This window comes from Puma concolor, chromosome C1 (genome assembly GCF_028749965.1).
Source record: "Puma concolor isolate L17-30 chromosome C1, mPumCon1.1.hap2, whole genome shotgun sequence".
Lineage (NCBI taxonomy): Eukaryota > Metazoa > Chordata > Mammalia > Carnivora > Felidae > Puma > Puma concolor.
The window spans coordinates 151169962-151189241 of record NC_141674.1 but is presented as its reverse complement, the minus strand read 5'-3'; the positions used below and the strand labels follow the sequence as shown (position 1 = coordinate 151189241).

Here is a 19280-nt window from a genome sequence, read left to right as displayed (position 1 = left end):
CCAAAATGAGTATCTCTCACTGACCAAACTTAACTAGAAGTCAATTGGCAAAGGAGGCTGGGAGATGTAACTTGTAAGGATCAATCTTACAGCACGGAGAGAGCAAAGGTGGGGAATGGGTGTCCGATGAAACAGACAAAACATCTGCAGATGTGGGAAACTACACCAGGCAAGGTGAAGAGCAAATGAAAAGATCCTGAAGAGACTAGCTCGGCATGGTCAAGGAGCAGTGAGGAGGCTGGTGTGGGGAGTGCAGAGCAAGCAAAGGATAAACCAGCAGCAGAGGAAGTCAGAGAGAGAGAGAGTGGAGGCCAGAGCATGCAGGGCCTTCTAGGCTATGGTCAGGAACTTAGGGGTAGTGCTAAGCATGATGAGAAACCATGGAAATGTTTGAGTACTAGAGTAATGTGAGCTGATCAACATATTTGAAAGATTTCATTCACCTTGCAAACATAAGTAACCTCAGGTGCTGGGTATGCATATGTTCCCACAAATCTCTGCTATGTTTCAGCCCCCTGTCCTGCCCCTCTGGTGCAGAATGTCCCATAGGACCCATCTGGGACTTGCCAATTTTGGTACCAAACAGTTACAGTACTGTCCTCTCCGGAGCAGCCCTACCAGCTTTGTGTTTTCAAACCATTCAGGTCGAAGCAGGTTTGAGGGGACAGTGCCTGAACTGTCTGAGTTGTATTGGTGCTAGAGCTGTCTGCTAGTTGGAATGGTCAACTGAAGAACATAGCCCTTGGAAGTGGAGGTGAGATGGTTTTCTTCTATATAGGAATTCCAACTTCGAGGATTCACTCAGTGCTTGACAGGAGGCTAATTAGAGTAAAAGTGGGAAGAAGTTACATGTGTCACAAAATGTTATTATCCTCATGCTTTACCTTCAACATTTAGCACTATAAAAACCATTCCTAGCACCATACAAAACAAGCAGCGGGTCAGCTTTGACCCATGGGCCTTAGGTTGCAAAACCCACTGCTCTGGAGTAAAGTCCCCTGTTGACAAATCCTCCCAGCAGCACCCTGAACATAAATGGAAAGCCAGAAATCACTAGACAGTTGAGGAAAATCTCTAATGGGAGAATCGGAAACCAAAATATGGAAATAGCAAAAAAAGAAGAACAAACAGCGAATAAAACCAATGCAGGGAGCAAGAAGAAACCCACACCATGGCCCATTGGTCCTAAAAGGGACTCAAGAAATAGAATAGAGGGAAAGTCACATGGAAAAGATCCAGAAACACAATGACATTGGATTACTCAATATTAATACTAGAAGCTAGAAAATAATGGAGTAATTCAAATTTTGGAGCGCAAATGATTTCCAACCTAGAATTAATTCTCTCAATCAAGTATGAGAACAGAACAAAATCCCTTCAGTCAGTGGATCTAAGAGACAGGGAATCCAATACAAAAGAGAAGTAATGGAAATCCTCAGAATAATGGCAAAATAACTCCCCTGGCCTCTGTGTAGCAGCCCTTGAGAGCCACCAGACTGTATTGGAACATGGACATGTGTCAGTACTGGAGCTCCCAGTTTTTGTGGAGAATCAGGGATGGATTAGTGATACATATATAGATAACTAAGCAAACAAAAACCAGGCAATTATTAACAGAGGAAACAAGTCAAACAGGAAAAGAAATACAATAATAGTCTACCATATGACTCAGCTGTGATTAAAAATTATTCTCAGAGCAAGACAAACCCTGAATTTTGATCTAACTCACAAGTATGACATTCTATTAGGAAGGTGGGGTAGGGCTGAGAAGAGAGAAAGAGGTGTTTAGGAGAGCATAAATTCTCATCATTTCATAGTAAACAGTAAGTCAAAAGGTAATATCTAAAACAGAAAAATCATCGTTTCTTGGCCTTTTGGCTAAGATCAAGTGTAGTATCTGTTCTTAGCAGTTTAAAACAGAAAGGCAATGGGGAGCCTGGGTGGCTCAGTCAGTTAAGCGTCCGACTGAGGTTATGATCTCACAGCTCGTGAGTTCAAGCCCTCTTATTGCCCTCTGGACTGACTGTGCAGAGCCTGCTTGGGATTCTCTCCTTCTCTCTCTCTCTCTCTCCCCCTCCCCTGCTCACTCTCTCTCTGAAAAATAAAAAAATAAATAAATAAATAAATAAACATTTTAAAAAATAGAAAAGTCAGGTGAGAGCATTATAAACATGTAATTTAGAAATATAATATAAATGCTAAACAACTAAAAAAGGGTACCAGTGATTACTGCTGGGGACTGAGAATGGAGGAGGAAAGGGACAGCTCTTTGTTATTTCTGGGTAGTTATTATAAGAATTGCTGAATTCTTTGTGGTAATTCCCTGCACATGCACACTAACTCTGCACATGTGCAACATGGATGAAAATTCACACGCAGATCATGTTGGTTGCCCTATACAGAACTGATTGGAAGGGGTAAGTGCGAAAGCAGGAGAACCAGTGAGGGGTTCTGTGTAAGCAGAAGATGGTAGCAATGGAGATAAGAGTTGACAGATTCAAATGCACTTTGGGGGTTGACACAGCCACATTTGGTAACGCGTTCACTACAAAGGCAAAAGAAACAGAGCTGTCGAAGACAATTCCCAGGTTTCTGGCACGAGCAACACATGGAGATACCATTTAAGGAAATGTGAAATGTGTTCAAGTTGAGGATCATAGGAAACTTTCAGCTCGAAGGTGGGAAAATAACTCCCAAGACTGAATTTTAATGGTGACCAGCTTCTCTGATTTTCATAGGATTTTTTTTCCCCGTGTATGCATCTAATTCTGGAAAACTCCTGTGAGATTAAATTTCCCAAGTAGCAAGTTGAGTCACTTTGCCATTACTCCAAGACAAATCTATAAGTGGTATACTCTAAGGTTGTCGCTGTACCACCTACACAATGCTGTCAACCTTCCTTGCGCTTTCTACCAGCCCCTTATTTACAAACGAAAAGGTACAATCCATAATGAGTGGCACTGATTTGCTAAAAATATATTAATCTTGTTAGTGAGCAAGTTATTGCTGTTTTCATTTGACTTAGCAAATTATTTTATAATAAACCTACCACTAAAGACAAATAAACTGAACGGAAACATTTAAAAATACTCCCCAAAGTATTCATGTAGAGGAGAGCAGTACCTGTGGCAATACCCATCTTAAGCAACCGCCCCAGAAATAGTTTTTGGGGGCATTTTGCAGTAGAGACCCTCACTCCACCACTCAAATCCTCAGGTGTAGTAACACCTGAATCACATCAGATGGTAACCAGATGGTGAGTCTCTGAGGACCAGTGAAGAACACAGATTTAGGTAAAAATAGGAAAGAAAACCAAAGGAAAGAAGCTAGTTAGCCAGAAATCCTATGCAGAAAAACAGCCTTATGAAAAGGGAACAGCAAAGCAATTCAGAACAATCAAGCTGACGTCTTCCCAAAGCTAACATATCCCTCCAAATGCAAGTGACATCACCCTTGACCAGGAGTTGAGAGAAAAGAAGGTGGCACTGAGGTCAGGGTTGATTTTTTTTTTCAGACTTGACTTTGTTTGGCCAGCATGAGGGCTATGAAACTACTCTGGCCCCCACATGAAGGAACGCAGAGCCAATCCACGAGCTGCATGGACAACATGTGTCAGCAGCTTAACAGGTATCGGCCTGCCATGGTTTTTATTACTTCTTACACAAACAATTCTAAATACCGCAACTTCTAGAGAAGTGATAAGGTCCAGCAGGTTAGGTCAGTAAGCATTCCTTTCCTGCTTTCCTGGAAGCCTTTTACACCAGCACTTGGCCTTTTTGCATCAAGTACTTAACAAAGACTCTTGTCCTACAATTAGCTTGACGGTGTCTTTCTGTTAGGTGCTTCTCCGTATGTATATTTTTATCTGAACTGAATTATCCAGTGAATTTTAGCAGTTGGATAGACTTTGTGTTATGTCTTTCTAAATCTACCAGATCAACTGTGTTTGTTCTAAATTTGCTAGATGCATCTAGTTAAGCAATTCACCTGATCTTGTCTTGTTTTGTTATTGTATTGGTGCTTTATTGTTCCTGATTGGCATATCTTAGCCAAGAGTGGGAAAAGGAGTGTGATAGGCCCACCTTACTACACACACACACACACACACACACACACACACACTCACATACACACCTACAATACTTGCTGAATGAAGTAGGTGAGAGTCTTATATTGGAGCAGGTATTTTAAAGACAGCCTTCCACTGAAAATGAGTCATTTTTATTAGCAGTCAAACAACATAAGTAATTTAGAATACTTTGATGATTAATTTCAGAAGTGCCAATAGTGTTAAATTAAGAGGACTAGATAGTGTCATTTGAGGTCTAAATAGGTACTCAAAGGCCCAGGATAATACAGGACACATGTAAGCTTATTCTGCTACAGGATATTTGGGAATGCCCTTGTCCTGGTAAGTGACGAACTTTTCTGTCACTTAGAAACAGACTCAGTTTCTCCTTTTATCAAATGGCAAGAAATCTTCCTACCAGTCTAATGGGACCTTAGTAAAGACATATCTGAGAAGTTAATGAATTTCTTTTAAATGCCAATTGTGGATATCAAAATAAAAAGGTAAGTGTAACCTATTGAACTAATTCTGCTAAAGCAAAGGTTATGCAGGTGATAGAAGACAGTATCCCAAAACACTAAATATATGTGTTAATTTGGACTATACTTATATTAGTAATCATTGCTCAAATTATTAAATTAATTTCATCTTTTAGATTAGTGCTTCCCTCAGTTTGGCCAAAATCACCCAGGGACTTTTAAGAACCACAGATTCCCTGATCTTACTCCAGATGGAAATGTCCAGGATTGAAATCTGGGCATGTACTGTTAAAAAGAGCCTCAATGATTCTGAGACAGGTTTGGAATCACTGATTTAAGAAATCCAAGATAACTGGCTCTTAATTTGTTGTGTCTGGTTACTTTGCTTGCCTTAAAAATCAATACGCCCGTCATGGGGTGATCAGCAACATATATGATTGAGTCAGTCAATTATTCATGCAAAAATTTCCTAAAATGGAATCTTGGAGAGACCTATTAATAGTTTTTCAACACTGAAACATTGCATTAAAGACTATTCTTTTGATCTCTTTGCTCAGCCCCAATCTGCTAAACTTAATTTATTGTCAAAGCATAAGGAGTCTGAGCAAATAGTTAAAAAATCCATTGACTAATTTAATGTTGCCTTGTTAATAAATGTGTGAGTGAATAATAGTTTGGTAGATTACTTTATAGACATTTCTTACTTATATTTTGCATGCTTTCACTCCCCAGTCTACCTATAGCAGGCTCTCCTCCATTGTTTGTTGTTTCATTGCCTGGGGGAAGGGAAGGAGAGGGGTAAAAATAGAGGAAGGCCCTCTCCTTGAGGTTTTCCAAAAGAATAATCCCTTAGGAGAATTTATAAGACTTGAGAAAGGGTAAAAGGGACACAGGTTTTGAAAGAAGAAACAGAATAGTCTGGAAAAGCAGGCAGAAGAAAGGAGCTTTCTGCCAAAATAGTCAACTTTCTCCCAGGGCTAGGAGACAAAATGGGGAAGACTTACTCCTCCTGCATAGTACCCCAGGGTGTGTCAGAGCCTTAACCGTGGTCACTTGATACATCAGGCAAAGAATTCAGAGGTTCCTGACTCCTAAAAAGTACCTGAGTCCCAAGCATGGTATTCAAACAACAAAAACTACCAGGCCTGAAGAGTCAGGTAAACAGGGACAGTGCCTGCTCACATTTATGTGTCCAAAAGACCAGAGACCAGATGCTCTGCCACCCCACCATGACACCTTGCCTGGTAATAAGGCCTTGTGTTCATTTCCTAACAAATTACCACATACCAGGTGACTTAGAACAATAGACAGTTATTGTCTCACAATTCTAAAGCCTAGAAGTCTAAAACCAAGATGTCAACAGGGCCATGCTGCCTCTGAAAGCTATAGAGAAGAATCATTCCCTGCCTCTTGCAGCTTCTGGAGGTATTGGCAATCCTTGGTGTTCTATGACTTATAGATGCATCATTCCAGTCTCTGTCCCCATCATCTCATGGCAGTCTTCTCCCAGCACGTTTCTCTTCTCTTCTTATAAGAACACCAGTTATATTGGACTAAGGGCCCATATGACTCCAGTATAACCTCATCTTAACTAATTATACCTACAATGGCCCTATTTCCAAGTAAGGTAACATTCTGAGGTACTGCAGGTTAAAACTTCAGCGTATCTTTTGGGGCCAAACAATTCAATCCATAACAAGCCTCAATATCTCAGCCTAACCCCAGAGTAAGAAGGAACACCAAGAATTCTTGAGGTGAGATGCTCTTCAATATATCCCTGATATTATGATATCAGGATTTGGGTACCGAATTAAGCCCATTTTACTAAGAGTAAAAATATATCTTGTATACTTGAGATTGTAGACTAAACACTGTGTGCACTATGATTTTCATTCAAAGGTTTAGTATGTATAGGAAGTGTTTCATATCTTAACAATCTGTTCTGTACAAGAGATCTGGGAATTCTCTGCAAGAGTTCCCTAACTCCTCCCTCAGTGTTTTATACAGTGTAAGTACCTATCAAATATGAAATAAATGAATAAACATATCACAGAATTCCAACAGAAACCTTTCTCTTTATTGGATATTTATACAACCTGATATTTTTCTTTGAAGATATCAAACTACTTAAAGTCAGTTTCTACCTTGATTTCTGAACCTGATGTTACTTTAAAAAACATTTGAGTTTTAAAAAAATTGGTTTCATTTAGGATCTTCTTTATAACTTTCATGGTTACTTTTCTCATAGTTTATTTCATTTTTTTTCTCCTTCAACAAGTAGATCACTGGGGAATTACAATCCTTCTAAAAATTCTAAATGCAGGTACAACATTTAAAGCTCATTTGATTAAAATCATTCCTTAGAACAGTGGCTTTTTGAAAAGGTTAATTTTCTTCTAATGTAGTCAGATTTTTAAATCAGAATGCTAGTGCTTCAGTAGCTATATTTATTTCAGAAATGTCAACCAAAAATTCAGACTGTAATAACCAACTAGGAAAATAATAGTTACAGAACCCATGTCACTCTTGAATTATAGCAAAAAGAAGACCCGATATATAATATAGAAACATTTTAAAAGATAAGAATTTGATTTAACTGACATAACATATTTAGTGACCTTGTTTCATGGATAAAAATAGGCAAACTTTCCCCTGTGTCCTTCTCATCTTTTTGAGGAAGAAACATAAGGATAAAGTCAGATGTTTGCATTGTTGGGTTTGAGCTCCCCTACAGAGGGCATTTAAAGCTTTTTCATAGCCCCTGAATTCAGAATAAAAGACTTATTTAAAAAAAAAAATACTGTGTGTGTGTTCAGAAAAAAAAAAAATGTTTGAGTTAACATCAATCCAAGAGACACAAACCCCCTGATCTCTTGCCATGAAGGAGTAATCACTTTTGATGTTACTGTAAAAGATTTCCAGCTGTTCAAAAACAATTCAAAGCCATTAAACTAGTTTAAAAAATTAAATCCTTGTTTTTGAAGTCATAAACATAGATGGAAACTATAGCCTGCAAATAGATGTGAGTTTAATTTTTGGTATCTGCTCAATCATACCCATCTCCCACATGTTTTAGTATCATTGTGTTAGGACTTGAAATACTTTAGAATCACAGAAAGGTACATTTGAGAAGTCATTTATTCATTTGTATTTCTTCGAACTGAAGTCTTCTTAAACGATCCTTAAATATTCAGGTGGGGAGGCTTCCTAAATTGTTGTGTATGTGAATTTTCTTTTAAGAGTGCAGCACTTTGGAGGAACCATGAAAACATAGTTACAAGTCTTAACAAATTTTTTGTCTCCCAATGTCGACTGGACAAAGAGATAGGAGAGGAAACCGCACAATCTGACCTGTTCTTGACAGAACACCAGAAGGAATGCTAATGCCTCAACTTTGACCTAATTCTGTTCAGCTTAAAGAAATGAAAAGAATTAAAAGAGAAAAACAGTGCTGTCAGGAAAAAACAAAAAACAAAAAACAAAAAAACCCTGTGGTGCTAAATCAGAGCAGAGTTCCACAAGAACCCAACTATTACATTGGTTTGATGATCAAGGCCATCCCCTTCAGCAAAGTAAAGAGACTCTAGAACCAAGCTAAAAACTGTTTTGCCTCAATCTTGCTTTGGTTATGACTATGAACTTGATTAAATGCCTGAGGTACAAACCACAAAACCCCAATGAAGGTCTGATATAAGGGAGATAGTTGTGGCAAGTATACAATTCCCACTGTGAAGAGAAATTAACAATAATCTATATTTAGAATAATTTTTATCTAAATCTTCTTCAAACTTTATTGAAATAAAATCTTCATTGGGGGGAATGGTCAGACAAAATTTTTGAAAGTAGAACTGTGAGGGCAAATTTGAAAATAGACTTAGCATTAGCCATCTATCTATTTAATAAAAAGGTTAGATATTAACAGCAGCCAAATACTAGGCTAGATGTTGAACATACAAAGATGAAATCTGTCTTCAAAAAACTTGATGTTTAGTTGAATTTGACAATAAAAAGGAATGAGATACTGATACCCACAGCAACATGGATAAACATTGGAAACACTGTACTAATGAAAGAAACCAATCATAAAAGACCACAAATTGTATGATTCCATTTATACGAAATGTCCAAAATAGACAAATATACACAGTTAGAAATTAGATTAGTGATTACAAGGACAGGAGGGAATGGGAAATGGGGAATTTCTGCTAATGGATAGAGGGTTTTGTCTGGAGGTTATAGTGTACATTGTAGTGATGTACATAGAACTCTGTGATTACACTACAAAAAGTGAGGTGTATACTTAATAGGTGAATTATATAGTACTTAAATTATATTTCAATAAATATGTTTATAAACATCAGTAGAGATAGACACATTCTTAAAATGGTATAAGTGGCACTATTTGTTCTAAGCTACAAGTAATGAAAAAAAGAATAGGATACATTGAGAAAGGGGCAATTAATTTCAAACATGTGAGATTGATAGTCACTGAATAATCAATGCATGGTCATATCAGGATGCTTCTTTATGAATAACTCAAAAATAAACTTTACACAACGATATAATTTAGAGTTTCAGAATGAATATGTAGTGTTTCAGAACTAATAGGACACTAAAGATTTCCAAGTAAGGATAGAAAACTGAACCCATAAAATTATATCCAAGCATCACAAAAAGCTAAATATGTTTTAAAAGATTAAAAAGTCACAAAGTAAAAAAAGGACAAGAAATGATAACAATGGAGGAATGATGTCAGCACAATTTTGGATTTACCAGCAGCAACATTGAAAGATGAAGACAATGGAGGGCAATGCTTTCAAAATTCTGTGAAATGATGATTTCTAAAGTTCTATACCCAGCCACACTAACACTCAAGTTTGAAGTTTAGGAAAAGACGTGTTATAAACCCTTCCTCAGGAAGCTAGGATGAAGGATGGCCTCAAAAAAAAAAAAAAAAAAAAGAACAAAACAATAAAGAGGAAGACATGAGATGCAACTCAAGAGAAATGTTAGGAGATTTCCCATTATAATAGTTATTCAGGAAGCTAAGAGAACAGCCAATCTAGAGAGGAACATGAAATTGAGGATTCCAAGAGAGTCCCTGAGAGTGGAGATGTTGTCAAGGATAAAACTGACAGGGGCGCCTGGGTGGCGCAGTCGGTTAAGCATCAGACTTCAGCCAGGTCATGATCTCGCGGTCCATGAGTTCGAGCCCCGCGTCAGGCTCTGGGCTGATGGCTCAGAGCCTGGAGCCTGTTTCCGATTCTGTGTCTCCCTCTCTCTCTGCCCCTCCCCCGTTCATGCTCTGTCTCTCTCTGTCCCAAAAAATAAATAAACGTTGAAAAAAAAAAATTAAAAAAAAAAACAACTGACAGATTATTTAATGTTTTTGACCATATTGGGAAGGATTTTTTTTAAGAATTAGAGGTACAACAACAATTTTTTTTAAATGACAAAATGAGGCAATCATTAACTGTAAGAAAAAAGTTGTATAAGAAAGGAAGTGTGATTATAATACATTATTTAGTGAATGGTGAGAGGTGTTTCTATAAATATAGTAATAAAAACCCTGAATATTTAGTTTTCCAAAGATTATGATTATCTTAAAAAGAATAAGGTGATAAATAGCAGAGGTCAGGGATAATAAGAGAGCTAAATTCTCATCTTGCAAGAATTAAAAAATCAAGGATTACTGTTTATATATATTGAGTTAAGTAGCTCAACAAAAAACTCTAAGACCTGATCATGGTTACCTTTGGGTAATGAAACTCAGGGAAGAGTAGAGCAGAAGATTATCATTTTTTATCACAAGTCTTGTAATAGTATTTGACATTCTTAACTTCATAGATGTATTGTTTCCTAGAAATTAATATTTGAAAAAATATACTCAAGCACTGAAAATACTGCCAAGTCAAGAACATGGATAGTCAAGTGACATGTTTTATTCTTCTTTGCGGTTTCCTCACAGCACTAAAATAGTACCTTGAATATATTAGAAGCCAAATAAGTATATACTATTTGATAATGACCACTCATATGCCAATTCTGTGGATTTGACAGTAGATCCTGTGGGATATAATCTCAAACCTAATTTTGTCTTTATAAAAAGAATCTAGAGGTCAACATGCAGTGCAGTCCTTTGTCTTGATATGGGAAAGAGTTAGATGCAACTAGAGGAAAACAGTTCTGGTTATGTTTATTGTACAATGCCTGGCAAACTGTAAAGTGCTCAATGAACCAATACTTTTTATTACAGTTTAACTTAGAGAATCAATAATATGAGCCAACTACTTCTAGTTTTTATGCTTTTTATGCCCTCTAGAACTTTGTATCCTGTTTCCATGATTTTCAAAAGGATTTTCTCCTTCCTTCAACATCAGTTGATTTAAGATGTATTTTTTAAGAAGGTATGAAAGATGGCAAATGCATGGGGCTCATATCACCACTCCCCCACCCATGGCAGGTATTGCCATCTAAGGACATGTGTGGGTGGCAGAAATGGCATGGCATATTCAGGGACAAGGAAGTTGATTGCCTTGTCTGGAGTGGAAGTTTATACACTAAGTAGCAGGAGATGAAACCGATCAGCACTGCAAGAACAGGATGCTGAGATTTGGATAGTTGAAGAATTTGAATAGGATTCATTGAGAGTGGTAAACCTTTTTGAACTGGAAAGCAGCCTAATAAATTATAAACACACAGGAAAGAGGTTCTTAAATTCTATGAAAACAGTCACTCGCTGGATAGTGGAAATGATGAGAGATAGAAAGTAGATTATTAAGGCAGAAGAGAATTTGGTCAATTACTAGACTTAAGAACTAAGGAGAAGGCAGTATTGTACATAATAACAAGTAATATAATTAACTTTTTTTGTAAAGCATTTACTGTGGTGCCTGGATGTTGTGCTAAGCCCCGCTGAAGGGGACTTTATTATCACTATCATCCCCCCATTCTCCAGTTGAGGTAACTTAGGCAATATAAAGTAACTTGGCCAGAGACCCACAACTTATGGGTGATTAGATCCAAGACTTAAACCGGTCATCTATTTCCTGGAATGGAGAATTTGGGAAGGTAGATTGGATATCCAAGTGGAAATGACTAGTAGTTAGATAGAAGTATGGAACAGACTTTATGTGAGAAATTACAGTTTAACACATTTAGAGGGAGTCACTACCATTTTGATGAAAGTATTCATTTTGAAAATGGAGGGGAATAGGGATAAGAACAAAGACTTGAGTCAATGACTACAAGGAGAAAAGGAGACATCAAAGGAGAAAATGAAGAGTTGAAGAGGTGAGGAAAAGATCCCATGTTATATAATCAGAACCCTGAACACATTTTCAAGGAAAGAAGATAATCAACAGTGCCAAATGCCACAGAGAGATTTAGTGGGTAATAACAGACAGTGACAAAGAGCTGGTAGAAAAGCTCAGAAAAGCATCATTTCAGTTGTTCACTGGGAATGGAAACCAGATTGCCAAGGATTCATACGAGAAGAGATGATGAAGAAATTAACACGATCAATAATATATACTACCTATTCAGGAATTAGTCAATGAAAGGTGGTTGTCTGGATGCAGTAGTTCAGAAGGCAATGATGTAAAGTTTTATATTCCAAGGTAGGGAAAAACCTAGGCCTAGTTAAAGGCAGAGAAAACAGAGTTGTTGTGGGTTTTTTTTTTCATGAAGCCAATCTTAACTGTAAAGAATACACCTGAAAATGTTGAGAAATTCATTAAACTTATCTCTGCAAATGTAGTAGTCAGCCAACATATCATTCCTTCCAGATAACCCTGGGCCTAAAGCCAGATAGAGTGCATTCTTAAGAAACTCACTAAGAAGTGATATGCCTCCAACACCCTGCGACTCATCTGGGAGAGAAATGCCTGCCAAGAGGGGCCTTTTGAACATTCAGAGGAGTAGCTGATTCTGCCAGCATAGGATCAAAGCCAAGAAGCTCACTCCTGAGACTAGAGCAAGGTCAGCGAGGAAACCAGTGTTCAGGGTGGGGTGGGGGATGTTTCAAATGGAGCACTCAAATGGAGCACTCAGGAGGCAGACATTTCGCAGACGTTTGAGTGGGTGTTCATGTCATCACTTGGCAAAGCTCAAGGCAGAGTCAAGACCCAAGTGGCAGTCTGTCTCCACTGAATAGGTCAGCAACTGCCTTGCATGACAAATAGCCCTGCTATCAATGCCCTTTATACCCATTAAGCCTGTTGAAATAAAAGGGCAAAAGCTTGTAATCAGCCTGAGGTGCCAGCAGACACACAAGCTAGTGCTTTCCAGATACCTAAGCCTCTTACACACCTGTACAGTAAAAGGGAAACAAATACACATCTCTTTTGAAAGAATTTAGAAAAATCAAAGTCTCACACTCTGGAGTTCCTAGTCTGGCACTAGCAGAAGTTAGACTAGAATCCAGGTTTCTTGCTTCATTTGTTAGAAAGTTACAGTAGCTATGTTCTCTCTGAGTGACCCCCAATGCAACCAATTTGGTTATTTGACATGTATTGTATTTTCAATTTGAATCAAAAGCTATTAATCCAGAGTTAAATCCTTAGGCAATAGGTTTTTCCTTTCTAGGAAGGGTGGGTAAAAATCCTCACCTTTTTTAATGCCCAGAGCTAACAATTAACTTTCCATCTTTACGTGTACATCAAATGTGCCAAAAAGAAAAATCAAAAACATCCTCCCTGAAACAAAATTCAAAAGCTGAAAAACATCTTAAGAATTAATCTCTATGCCTTATTCTTTGGCTGGCAGGTTAAAAACTGAATTTGCATAAATCCATAGCAGTCAGCCCTCTCTTGTTTGTGCGGATAAAAGAGGTCTTCACATGCTGAAGGGGAGGTCTGGCTATGCTGTTACAAAGTCATGAAAAATAGTATGAAGATGAGTACAATGGAGTGCTTTAACTAGGAGCCTGGGAGTAATTTTAAGACAAACTACCTAAGGGTTGATAAGAGGGTAAAGAAAAGGCTGACTACCACCCACTGATAGACTGTTAGGCACAGTCTAACCCTTAGAGGAAAGGGAAGGGAAAACGAAGTTCAGGTGGGAAGTTTATCTGGGATAAACTTGCTGGCCCAAGTCTATGACTCCTCTAATTTCCAGTAAGTTGTTCTGCCTGCTCACTCCGCCCAACATAATATATCCTAGTCTGGTAGTCAGCCGTATAGCTAACACTGGCATCTATCCTGATTGGCTGGTGCCATGTCATACCTCATTAAGTATTTTAAGACTGGCCCTGGTTATATCCGAAATTAGACTCATCATCTCCTCTTAAAAGCTAAACTCATTACCTCCCTTCCTAAATTTTTTCCTTCTTGTGTGCTTTCTTTCCTTCATGCCACTTCCACATTCCTAATTACCCTGTTAGCTTCAGTTAGCTTTTGACTCCTGCCCCACATTTGTTTGCCTCTCCTCCAAATCCAAGCAATTTTCAAATGCAATGGATGTGTGTCATACCTTGAGATTCTGCAGGATACCACCAGTTATATACTGGGAAGGCAGGAAGGACAGACGAGACATCACTTATGCCCACTGGTGGGTGGCTGGGGAGAGGAGCGCATGCCAGGGGAGGTGTAAGATCAAGTGTGTAGGGTTCTCCAACTATAAACCAGGTAGTCTGCAAAGATATGTGTGGCGAAGGGGGCATGCGACTCATCAGGTATCTAAAACAGGTGACAGTTGGAAGCCGGCACATGGTTGGTCACATGATTCATAGTTGGTCTACAACAAATGGCAGTACTGACATTGGAAGCCCTCTTATCAGGCAGGCCTCAATGGCAGGTGAAGGGGGCAATAAGACAACACAGATGAACACCCCTTAAATATGGACTGTGTTGCTGAGCAATTAGCCCAAGAGGAACTCAGAAACAGGGACTAAGGCAGGAATTTAGTTGTAAGAACTGTGTTATGAAGCAAGGAGGATAGAACTCAAGAATAAAGTAGAATAAGAACCAGGGATCTTTGATTATCAGAATTTAACCATTCAGTTAATGTTTACCAACTACCATCACAGCGGACATTGGAAAAGAGTTTAAACGTAAGTGCAATTCAGTATGACAAGTGCCAAATCCAGATTCAGACAAGTTCAGAAGAGTCCAAAGGAGGGGATGGTCAGCTGTACCACCTGGAAGTGTTATACAAAGCTACATAGAGGAAATGGTGCTCAAGCAGGTTCTTCAAGTACAGTTAAGCCCTGGCAATGTGGAGAGGGGACTTCAGACAGAGAACATAGCAAAAGTGCTGAGGATCAGTGCCTAGGGAACTATAAGGCATTCATGTACACTGCATTGGGAGCAAGGGTGGCTATGAGTGTAGCTATCAGACCATGTAGACAGGTTTGGAGAAGCATCTCTGGCATCTGATGGGAAATTTCCTAGATATTCAAGCAGAGCTGGCCTCGAGTACCAAATTTAAATGAGGTAGAGTGGAATGCAAGGCCTAAGATATATTGAGCTTCTGCACCTATCTCCTCTCCTTTCTTTTGAACACTACCCTAATTCAACCCACCAAAACCTCTTAAGTTTATCTAAACCAGTATAGTGTTCTCTAACCAGTTTTCCCAATTAGACTCCTCCATTCCTTTCAATCAACTCTACACATCGTTCCCTGCTCAACTTTGAACATCCTATTCTCCTGAAAAAAAATTCTTTAGTGTCTCCCTATTGCTGGAAGGATCAAGATTCCTATTTGTATTCTATGTTTGAAGGACTACTGTAGGACTCAATTAAATCTTTATTTATTTCATGCTATAAAAATAATACAAAAATTTCTACAACACAAAGGTGTCATTGACAATGGAGATGATGGATGAGAGGTAGAGAGAAATACAATTAGGTAGAACAGAAACCACAGGCTTCCCAGCCCTCATCTTCTCTGCCCTCCCATCCCTTTGAATTTTTTTCTCCCTCACTGTTTGGAAGAAGGAACACAGAGCCAAGCAGCCACAGCTGATGCAATGACATCTTTGTAGCTTTTGTCATGCGATGTCCTCTGTGGCACTACCTTGGTTTTTTGTTTTTGTTTGATGACTTAGATCTTATACTTTCTAAATTTAATGAGTACCTATCAGTGTGATTTTCTTGTGCTCAATTTATTTTATTTTCTTTTCTATGCCTGCAGAATAAGATTTATTTTGCTTTATAAACTTCACTGGCACATAAAAATAGATTTAGAAAAGTATGGGATAAAATGAAGTAAATAAAAGAGGTTGACCACTATTTTCATGTCAACAATTTAAAATCTTGAGGCTGTAAGTCCAAAATGGTAAGGAATTACTAATTCCAAAATCTTCGCTTTTGTTTGAATGTTGAATATCCTACACACAAACAGTAACTGCAATAATGCATGATAATAGAAAGTCAAAAGCTATCTTTATGAAAGGGATTAATCTAAATCAAGAAGCAATTTTTTCTATAACAAAAATCAAAAGGAAAGTGGATAGGCAAGATCAACCTACCCTCTAATGTATGTTTTACAAATGGCTCCTGTGAGTTTCCAAAAATAGCACTGCCTCACTTCACAGTTACCACCTTTTTCATAAACACAAATCCCCTTCCATCACAGCGTAGTCTGAGGATATGAGCTCAATTTTAGATAATTCTTGTAGCAATGAAAATAGTTCACATAAATGACAAGACCTTTATATGTGACATCACTTGCAAAGGACATAAATGGCCTCTGTCTGTTAATAGTTTGCTTTTAAATTCTATTCCATTCACATGACTGAAGAGACTATCATTTGTATAGGTTATATTCAGAGAAATAAACTTCCTCAACCATCTATCTATCCATGAAGCTAAAAGCTCTGAAAAACCACCACTGGCCCCAAACCTGAGATTTTATTACAAATGACACCAGGAATTTGGCAGAGGAAGGAAGCAAGGTCAGGTTGTTTGATCAGGGATGGCAGAGTCAATTTTTATGGCTCCCACTAGATAGACCTGTTTCCAAGTGCAGCTGACCACAACACTGTTCTCTGCCACCTCAGGAAGAGCTCAAACAGCACAGCTTACCCTGCCTTAAAAGTGCTCAGTCACAACACCATGAGCTCTTTTCTAGAATACTGGAACACCAGTTAGGGTGCTTTGGGCTGTAAGGAACAGGAATGCCCACTAATAGTGGCTGGAACAAAAGAGCATTTATCATTTCACAATTGAAGCAAGAACTCCACGATGTCATTGAGGACCCAGGTTCTTTTATCTTTCTGTTCTCCCTACTTAGAGCTTTACTCCAAAATATAGAAGAAAGACAGACTTTCCATGCATCTCTTTTTTATCTCAGAGAAAGTCCTTTAGCAGAAGCCTCCTGTTGAATGACTTAACAACTGATTTGGGTACATGCTTAAGCCCTAGCTATAAAGGTAAAAAGCAACATTGGTCATCTCTTTGTCTTCAGTTCTGGCCCGTCAAAGTTTGACAGCAAGACAGAAATGGATGCCGGACAGGCGGCAGGAGCAGGTATAGAAAGCAACTGGGAGGACAGCCACAGTGTCACGAGCAGAAAGTTAACTGCTTTTAACCATAAACATTTAAAGTATGCTCCTTTGTACTTACAAATAGCATCCCTTACCAACATGCCTTGCTATGTTTGCACATCAGGTAATAAATAAGAGGGGCATTACCACATTCCAGATGATGATGATGATGATGATGATCGTAAATGAATAACATACTTGTATTTGCAAAGTATATTTCTGAGCAATGGTCAATAAAACTGGGTATTTCTGAATGGTTGTTTTTTTCCCCTTAGATATCAATTAATTTGTTCAGATATGTAAACTCCAGGAATCAATATCCTAATCTTTAAAAATGGGTATAGCATGAATAACACTTGGAGAAGGCATATATATATATATATATATATATATGTATATGTATATTCAAAATGGATTATTTTCTGAGAATTATTTATAAGCTTGGATAAAGAAGGATTGATTATGTCAATTATTGGATCTCTCCCCAGGGGCAGAGTTTGCCTGAGAGCTGCTGTAGGAGGGCCCCTGTTGGTCTTTGGGAGAAAGGGTATGATAATCACCACACCATTTCACTGGACTCTGTCAATATTTGTTAGATTTTCCAGAGAAACAGGACTGCCTATTAACAGTTCGACTGCACAAAAAGTTAATCAACATTTTCAACAGGAATACTGTGCTGGCACCCATAATTCACTTTTAATATGAAAGATAGGTTCATAAGAGAAGAACACTCATTGGCCTACTATAGGAATGTTGAAACTATGGTAAATTATTTTATTTACTCAATAACTAGACCCATACAAGTATATGTGACTTAACTAGACCCATACAAGTACATGTGACTTGACGGAACCAAAAAACTTCCTCTTCATGCCCTAGGCTTATCCCTTATCCCTTCTTACTTACAATTATTAGTACCTACAGTTTTTCTATTACCACAGTAGCCAAAAACAAATCTTTGAGTGAATGAGACTGGGTTGGGGGAGGACAGAGGGGAGAGAGGGAAAGCGGTAGAAAGATGGGGCCTTCTTCAGGTATGGAGCTGGGACCAAGAGCATGAGCACAAGCCTGGGAGCTTGGTAGACATGCAGAAGCTTGGGCTCCACCCCAGACCCACTGAGTCAAGACTTGCATTGTAACAAGACCCTCGGACAATTCCTGCACAGGTTTCAATGTCTGAAGCACTGCTCTGGGTCCTGAGGCAGTATCTCCAAAGAACAAGACCTGATATTGTGCATGTGCTTGGAGCCTGGCTTCTGGGGACTGTAAAGGTTGGGAGTAAGGGAAAGGTCAGGTGAATGGGACAGGCCAGCCCAAGTGAGGAAAGAAGGTACCAAGAGGGTGACAGTGCCAATCATGGTGATTGCTAGCTTTGATTACACACTGACAACAGCAGGCACTATGGTAAGGCTTTTCATACATTGTTTCTGATCCTCATAACCTCGCAATGTGGATAGCATGAGGAAATGGAAGTGCAGGGAGGTTAGGTAACTTGCCTAGGCGTCTATAGCCAACAATTGACAAAATCTGGATTGCCTCCTGGGCTTTGGAATTAAAGAAACCCAAGGAAACCCAAGTTCAAATCCTCTTGTCTCATACTACATGCATAACTTTGTCAAGTAAGTTTCCTCTCTGTGCTTCTTTTCCTCCTCTGGAAAATTGGGGTAAGAAGATTTATTTAGCATCTAGTGTATTGTGAGGTTATATATATATATATATATATATATATATATATATATAAAACTAGAAGAGCTTATCTTTGCATAATATGAAATATGTGTGCACTAAATAGCAGTACTATATACTATTATTACTATTTCCACTAAGAAGGAGGTCTCCAAAACCAAAGCAGCGTCTTCACAATTGTGTCCACATTAGCCTTATTTCATTCAGCACAGCGGAATAGTGCACAGTGGAAAGTGCAAAAAATGTGTAGGATAGGGTCCTGGCCTTCGTTCAGCTTTAACTTCCGTGATGGATCTTCATTCACTAAGAAAGCCAGTCAATCCTTCTTGAAACAAAAATGTATGAAGTGTCGGGCGCCTGAGTGGCTTAGCCATTAAGCATGTGACTTCGGGGCTCGTGTGAGGTCATGGTCTCACAGTTTGTGAGCTCAAGCCCCACATGGGGTAAGTACAAGCCCCACTTCGGGCGAGCACGAGCCCAGCTTCAAATGAGCTCAAGTCTTTCATCCGATAAAACACAAGCCCCCGGTGAGCCCTGCTTCTCTCTCTCTTTCTCTCTC

General features: G+C 38.7%; 1 pseudogene; it reads left to right on the top strand.

The window, feature by feature from the left end:
- The first annotated feature begins 1858 nt into the window (after positions 1–1858).
- LOC112849201 (U2 spliceosomal RNA) lies at positions 1859–2004 on the top strand (annotated as a pseudogene).
- Positions 2005–19280: the final 17276 nt, after the last annotated feature.